This window comes from Rutidosis leptorrhynchoides, chromosome 1, assembly GCF_046630445.1.
Source record: "Rutidosis leptorrhynchoides isolate AG116_Rl617_1_P2 chromosome 1, CSIRO_AGI_Rlap_v1, whole genome shotgun sequence".
Taxonomy (NCBI): domain Eukaryota; kingdom Viridiplantae; phylum Streptophyta; class Magnoliopsida; order Asterales; family Asteraceae; genus Rutidosis; species Rutidosis leptorrhynchoides.
The window spans coordinates 578398628-578406557 of record NC_092333.1 but is presented as its reverse complement, the minus strand read 5'-3'; the positions used below and the strand labels follow the sequence as shown (position 1 = coordinate 578406557).

At 35.4% G+C, this 7930-nt stretch overlaps 1 non-coding gene across 1 annotated transcript; it reads left to right on the top strand.

The window, feature by feature from the left end:
- The first annotated feature begins 7305 nt into the window (after positions 1–7305).
- Positions 7306–7412, top strand: LOC139887070 (small nucleolar RNA R71). Its single transcript, XR_011772919.1, has one exon. It is a non-coding gene; the product is annotated as a small nucleolar RNA R71 (small nucleolar RNA).
- The last annotated feature ends 518 nt before the right edge of the window (positions 7413–7930 follow it).

Sequence of the window (7930 nt, the reverse complement as noted above, 5' to 3'; positions counted from 1 at the left end):
TTGTTTAATAATTACACCAGGTTATCGACTGCGTGTAACCCAAGGTTTTAATACTTTGTTATCACTTATGCCAAGTGTCCTTGTACATAATTTCACCCCTGTTTTAATAATTCCATAGACTATTAATCCATTCCCGTGTTCGGTTAAATGAACGATTATTCGTACATATAAATAACCCCCCCCCCCCCATCGTGTCCGATCGAGTGTATATGGTTATTTATAAGGACGTCCAATTGTAAATCTTTATATTAAAATTAACAAACTATCATTTAGTTAAGCAAATATAAAGCCCATTAATAGCCCATAGTCTAATTTCTACAAGTGTCGTTCTTTTGTCCAAACCCCAATTATGGTACAAAATCCAATTACCCAATTTTAGTAATTAGCCCAACATCATGATTACTTCGGATTAAATAAGCATAATAACGGCTTAGCTACAAGACATTAAATTAAAAAGGTTGAACATAACTTACAATGATTAAAAATAGCGTAGCGTTACACGGACAGAATTTCGACTTACACCCTTACAACATTCGATAACATACCCTTATTATTAGAATTTAAAATTAAAATTAAAATTAAAATATAAATATATATATATATATATATATATATATATATATCTTACGTATAAGTAAGAAGAAGAAAAAGATGATTTTTACGATCAGAATGCGCGAGCTTTTACAGGCAGTTTCAAACTTTGGGGCTCCGCGAGTCGCGGCCCGTTTCTTCTTCAAACTCCGCGAGTCGCGGAGTTTGTTTTTACAGCTCACCCAGCCTTGGCTCCTAGCTTGCCGACGGTTTATAATATATTATATAATATATAAATAATTATAAGAATTATTTAAATATTATATTATATTTATGTGCATAGTTGACTTGTAATTTTTAGTCCGTTGCGTCGAGCGTTGAGAGTTGACTCTGGTCCCGGTTCCGGATTTTCGAACGTCCTTGCGTACAATTTAATATCTTGTACTTTGCATTTTGTATCTTGTACTCTTGTAATTTTGAGACGTTTCTTATCAATAATTGGAACCTCTTTGATTTTATTTTGTACTTTTGAGCTTTTTGGTCGTTTGCGTCTTCAATTCGTCGAATCTATCTTTTGTCTTCACCTTTTATTATTTAAACGAATATTACTTGTAAATAGGACAACTTCAACTAAAAGCTTGTCTTTCTTGAGGGATAATGCTATGAAATATATGTTCATTTTTAGCATTATCATTACCATTATGGGACGCTTGTGGATCTCGAATGCCAAGACTTAGATTCTGGTCAAGAGATCCTGGGCCGCTCGGTAACAATAGATCATTCGAGTGACTTGCATGTTAGCGACGAAGTTTGGGCGAGATTGTACAACATCTTTATTAAGAATTATAACCCGAACATTCTTAAACTAGATACTTACTATAAGTGGAAGTTTTTCATAAATAGTAGGTTTCCAAAAATAGAAACTTTTGAGAAATAGGAACTTTTCTCGAAAACCGTCACTGTCAATATAGTTGCTATAGTAATAAACATACTTTATGTCAAGTTAGACATTTACTAATCAAGGTTGATATCCAGATCACTTACTTGCTTTACTTTCCTTCTTGCGTGGAATACTTCAACTACTATTTAATGTGAGTTCATCTGCTCCATTTTTATCTATATTTTTGAGCTGAGAATACATGCGCAACTTTTATAACTGTTTTATACGTTAGACACAAGTACCAACTATTAAACTGTGATATGTTGGGCTATGACCAACAAGTCCCCAACCGACAAGTATAAACGATAACTTGTTACTGGGCAAACTTGAAAGTCTAGTCTAAATATCAGTACCAACTGTTAAAACTATGCTATACCCGGCTATGTCTGACTAAGTCCCTACAGTGATATTTTTAATTGCTGCGGCATTCTTAATTATTGGGGATAGGCCTATCGGGAGTAACGTCTCCGATACATTTGACTAAGTCTTTGTATTACTTGATAATGAAATTAAACGACAAGGACAGAACAACTTGTCACGGGGCAAACAACGTTTAGTCTAAATATCACGCACTAGCATAACTTTTTGATCCTACGGGAGATCAACTTGACTGGATCTGAGTGATCTACTTATGAAAAACAAATCTTGTGGTCTAACACTATTACTGAAATCATTATTTATGACAAACCTATGAACTCACTCAACCTCGTGTTGACTTTTTAAGCATGTTTATTCTCAGGTACTTAAATATTGCTTTCGCTGTATATCTACTGCTTTGATGATGATTGCTTGCTATGCTTGGAGTCTTCATTACATATCATATCAATTAAAGACATATTTATCTTCCGCTGTAAAAACTCAACAAAACATCTCATGTAGAATCGTTCTCGTTTATACAACTGTGATTTGATATATTAAGTCACGTTATTCTTCCAGGCCCTATCTGGAGGACGTGACAGGTTTGTATAGGAATTCTTCTTCATCACTCCAATCTGAAGCTTCCCCATCTTCCAATTTTTGTTTTTCATATGTTGTTGATAACATATTTATGTTTTCATTCTGAGGGTTTTCTTGAGTGGTGAAATTATGATTAACTTCATTGTCAACTTCCATCGGACCATGTATGTAATGTTTAACTCTGTGACCATTAACTTTGAATTCAATCCCATTTGAATTTATTAACTCTATTGTTCCGTATGGGAAAACTCTTTTGACTATGAATGGTCCAGACCATCTTGATTTCAATTTTCCAGGAAATAGCTTGAATCGTGAATTGAAAAGAAGAACTCTATCTCCTTCCTTAAATTCTTTTGAACTTCTGATTCTTTTATCATGCTATTTCTTCGTTCTTTCTTTATAGATTAACGAATTTTCATATGCTTCATGTCTTAACTCTTCTAATTTGTTTAATTGACTTAATCATAGACTCCGGCTTCTTGCAAATCAAGATTGCATGTCTTCAAAGCCCAAAATGCTTTGTGCTCAATTTCTACTGGAAGGTGACATGCTTTTCCGTAAATGAGTCTAAAAGGTGTGGTTCCAATTGGAGTTTTGTAGGCTGTTCTAAAAGCCCAGAGTGCATCCTCCAATTTCATGGACCATTCCTTCGGATTTGATCCTACGGTTTTTTCTAGAATAAGTTTTAAAGCTCGGTTGGTATTTTCAACTTGTCCACTTGTTTGTGGATGATAAGCGGTTGAGATTTTATGAGTTACGCCATATCTTTTAAGAACTTTCTCAAGTTGATTATTACAGAAATGATTACCCCGATCACTTATTAAAGCTTTCGGTGTTCCGAACCTAGCAAAAAGACATTTTAAGAAATTGACTACAACTCGTGCATCGTTAGTTGGGAGAGGTTGTACTTCCGCCCATTTAGATACATAATCAATGGCAACGAGAATGTAGAGATTATTATGAGATTTTGGAAATGGACCCATAAAGTCAATACCCCAAACGTCAAAAACTTCACATACTTGAATGACATTTTGTGGCATTTCATCACGTTGACTTATTTTTCTGGCCCTTTGACAAGCATCACAGGATTTACAAAGAAGGTGTGCGTCTTTGAAAATTGTAGGCCAATAGAATCCAGCGTCGTAAACTTTTCTTGCTGTAAGTTGAGGCCCATAATGCCCTCCTGTTGGTCCTGTGTGACAATGGTTTAAGATTTGACTAGCTTCATCCCCGAATACACATCGGCGGATTATTCCATCGGGATAACTTTTAAATAAATGTGGATCTTCCCAAAAATAGTGTTTTATATCACTAAAGAATTTCTTTCGTTTTTAGTATGACAACCCTTTTTTAAGGAATCTACATACTGAATAGTTTGCATAGTCTGCAAACCATGGAATTTTATTATAATCAATCTTCAAAAGATATTCATCAGGAAAGTTGTCGTGTATAGCCGATTCATTTAGAACTTCTAATTCGGAATTTTCAAGACGAGAAAGATGATTGGCTGCGAGATTTTCTGCTCCCTTTTTGTCTCGGATTTCAATATCGAATTCTTGTAAGAGTAAGATCCAACAGATTAATCGTGGTTTAGCATCTTATTTTGAAAATAGGTATCTAAGAGCAGAATGGTCGGTATAGACCACCGTTTTTGCTAGAACGAGATATGAACGAAATTTGTCAAAAGCAAAGACAATAGTAAGGAGTTCTTTTTCAGTAGTTGTGTAATTCTTTTGTGCTCCTTGTAACGTCTTACTAGCGTAATAAATAGGTTGAAATCGTTTTTCAATCCTTTGTCCTAAAACGACTCCCATTTCAAAATCACTTGCATCGCACATGAGTTCAAATGGTAGATTCCAATTTAGGCTTATCATGATCGACGCATTAGTGAGTTTTTCTTTAAGAATATTAAAAAATTTGATGCATGCATCTGAAAAGATGAATGGAGCATCCTTTTCTAGGAGTTTATTCATAGGAGTGACAATTTTAGAAAAATCTTTTATGAAACGTCGGTAAAAACCGGCATGCCCTAGAAAACTTCTAACTCCTCTAACATTGGTGGGATGTGGAAGTTTAGCAATTACATCTACTTTAGCTCTATCCACTTCAATTCCTTCCTTTGAAATTTTGTGACCAAGAACGATGCCTTCTCTAACCATGAAATGACATTTCTCCCAATTAAGTACTAGATTTGATTGCTCGTATCTAATAAGCATTCGTTCAAGATTAACTAGACATGATTCAAATGTATCACCGAAGACTGAAAAGTCATCCATGAAAACTTCCATGTCGTGAAAAATCGCCATCATGCACCTTTGAAAGGCTGCAGGGGCGTTGCAAAGTCCAAATGGCATGCGTTTGTAAGCAAAAGTACCATAAGGGCATGTGAATGTGGTTTTCTCTTGGTCCTCGGATGCTATTGGAATTTGAAAGTATTCGGAGAAACCGTCAAGAAAACAATAGTAACTATTCCCGGCTAACCTTTCCAATATTTGATCAATGAAAGGTAAGAGAAAGTGATCTTTTTTGGTGGCGTCATTTAATTTTCTATAATCAATACAAACACGCCATCCTGTTACAGTTCTAGTAGGAATAAGCTCATTTTTTTTTCATTTGTGATGACAGTCATGCCACCCTTCTTAGGTACGCATTGAACTGGGCTTACCCATGGACTATCAGAGATTGGATAAATTAAACCTGCATCTAGCAGTTTAATAATTTCTTTCTTAACAACATCTTGCATATTAGGATTTAGTCTTCGTTGGCGTTGCACATAGGTTTTATGACCTTCTTCCATAAGAATTTTATGTGTGCAATACAAAGGACTTATGCCTTTAATGTCATGAATTTTCCATGCAATAGCTGGTTTATGAGCTTTTAGCACAGAAATGAGTTGAGATTTTTCATTTTCCGTAAAAGAAGACGATATTATTACAGGTAATTCAGATTCACCATGTAAATAAGCGTATTCCAAATGGTTTGGAAGTGGCTTTAACTCTAATGTCGGTGGCTCTTCTATCAATGATTTGTATCGATATCTGTCTTCCTCTTTTAACATTTAAAGTTCTTTCATTGTTGGTTCGTATTCATTAGCCATAAGTGCAGCTAACATTTCAGCTTCATCAATTGGTTCAGTTCCTTCTCCTAAAGAACATTCTCCTGTTCCTTGTAATTCTGGAAATTCTTCTAACAATTCTGCATGTGAATCTATAGTTTGAATATAATAACATGTATCATCTGCAGAATGCGGTTATTGCATGGCTCTATCAACAGAAAAGGTAACACTCTCGTCCTCTATACTTAGGGTCAGTTTCTTACCGAACACGTCTATTATTACTTTAGCCGTGTTTAAGAATGGTCTTCCTAATATGAGAGGAACTCGAGAATCTTCTTCCATATCCAGAATAACAAAATCTACTAGAAATACTAAAGTACCAACTTTAACTAGCATGTTTTCCGTTATCCCTCTAGGATATTTTACTGATCGATCGGCTAATTGTATGCTTATTCGTGTTGGTTTCAATTCTCCGAGGTCTAGTTTAGAGTATAGTGAATACGGCATTAAATTTATACTAGCACCTAAGTCTGCCAATGCTTCTATTGAACTAAGAGTACCCAGAAAACATGGAATTGTGAAACTTCCTGGATCTGAAAGTTTTTCTGGTATCTTATTCAACAGCACTGCAGAACAATTAGCATTTATAGTAACAACCGAAAGTTCTTCCATTTTCTTTCTATTTGTGATTAGATATTTCAGAAATTTAGCATATCTTGGCATTCCTGATATCACATCAATGAAAGGAAGATTGACATTTATTTGTTTAAACATATCCAAGAATTTGGATTGCTCGGCTTCAAGTATTTCTTTTTTCATTTTACTTGGGTAAGGAAGTTGTGGTTGGTATGGTTTAACATAAGGTTTAGCCTTAACTGTGTTATCTTCATTAACCTTTTCAACTACCGGTTTTGTTTCCTTATCTTGCTCAGATTGTGGTTCTTGTGGAGTAGGAATAGAGTCATCAGAAATTACAGGTATTTCAGGTGGTTTAAGTGTAATACCACTTCTTGTGGTAATGGCTTTAGCTGTTTCATTCCGGGGGTTAGCATTTGTATCGCTAGGTAGACTCCCTAGTTTTCTTTCACCTATCAACCTTGCTAGGTTACTTACTTCTTGTTCCAGATTTTGGATTGAAGCTTGTTGATTTCTAAATGCTTGAGCATTTTGTTCATTAGTTTGTTTCTGAGATGTGAAAAATTGAGTTTGAGATTCAACTAGCTTCGACATCATATCTTCTAAATTTGGCTTTTTATCATCGGTTTGTGGTGGTTTATTTGGAAAAATAGGTCTTTGCTGGTTGTAAGTATTATTGGATACTTGTTGATTGCTAGGACCATGTTGGTTGTTGTATGGAACATTTCGGTTATAATTCTGATTGTAGTTTGGTCTTGGCGGTTGATAATTATTCTGATAATTATTTCCAGGCCTTTGGTTGATGTATGAAACATTCTCTCTTTGTTCCATTGTTTGTTCAATACTGAGACAATCTTTTGTCAAATGTGGTCCTCCACACTGCTCACAACTAATTCGTATTGCGTGAATATCTTTAGTCGTCTTTTCCATTTGTCTTTCGAAAGCATCTATCTTTGCGGAAATGGAATCAAAGTCATGGCTAGAATCGGCTCTAGCTGCTTTAGATGATCTAACTATGTCTTTTTCTTGATGCCACTCATGTGAGTGGGAAGCAGTGTTATCAATAATTTTGCAAGCTTCAGTTGCGGTTTTCTTCATAATGGAACCATCAGCTGCTATGTCGATGTCTTTTCGTGTAGTAATGTCGCATCCTTGGTAGAATATTTGTACTATTTGATAAGTGTCTAAACCATGTTGAGGACATCTTCTCAATAACTTTCCAAATCTTGTCCATGCCTCATATAGAGTTTCATTTGGCTTTTGTGTGAACGTAACAATTTCTCCTTGAAGTCTCATGGCTTTAGATGCCGAAAAGAATTGTTTAAGAAAATTTTTAACTAAAACATCCCATGTATCAATCACCCCTTCAGGTAACGATTCTAACCAATCTTTGGCTTCTCCCTTTAAAGTCCAGGGAAATAACATGAGATAGATCTATTCATTCTCTACTTCTCTTATTTTGAATAGAGTACAGATCCTATTAAAGGTTCGGAGATGTTCATTTGGATCTTCCTTCGGCGCACCACTAAATTGGCATTGATTAGTTACCATGTGTAGTATTTGTCCTTTGATTTCATAATCTGGCGCATTAATGTCTGGTTGAGTAATTGCATGACCTTGGCCAGTGCGTTTAGCTCTCATTCGATCTTCCATACTTAGAGGTTCCAGATTTTCCATGATTGAATTTGTTGAATCTGAATCACTAGAGGATTCTGACTTAATGGTTTCTTCCTCGACAATCTCTGGATGAGTGATTTATGGTTCAGGAGGAATGATTAGTGGCTCAGGATCTCTGAATTGTCCCTGAATAT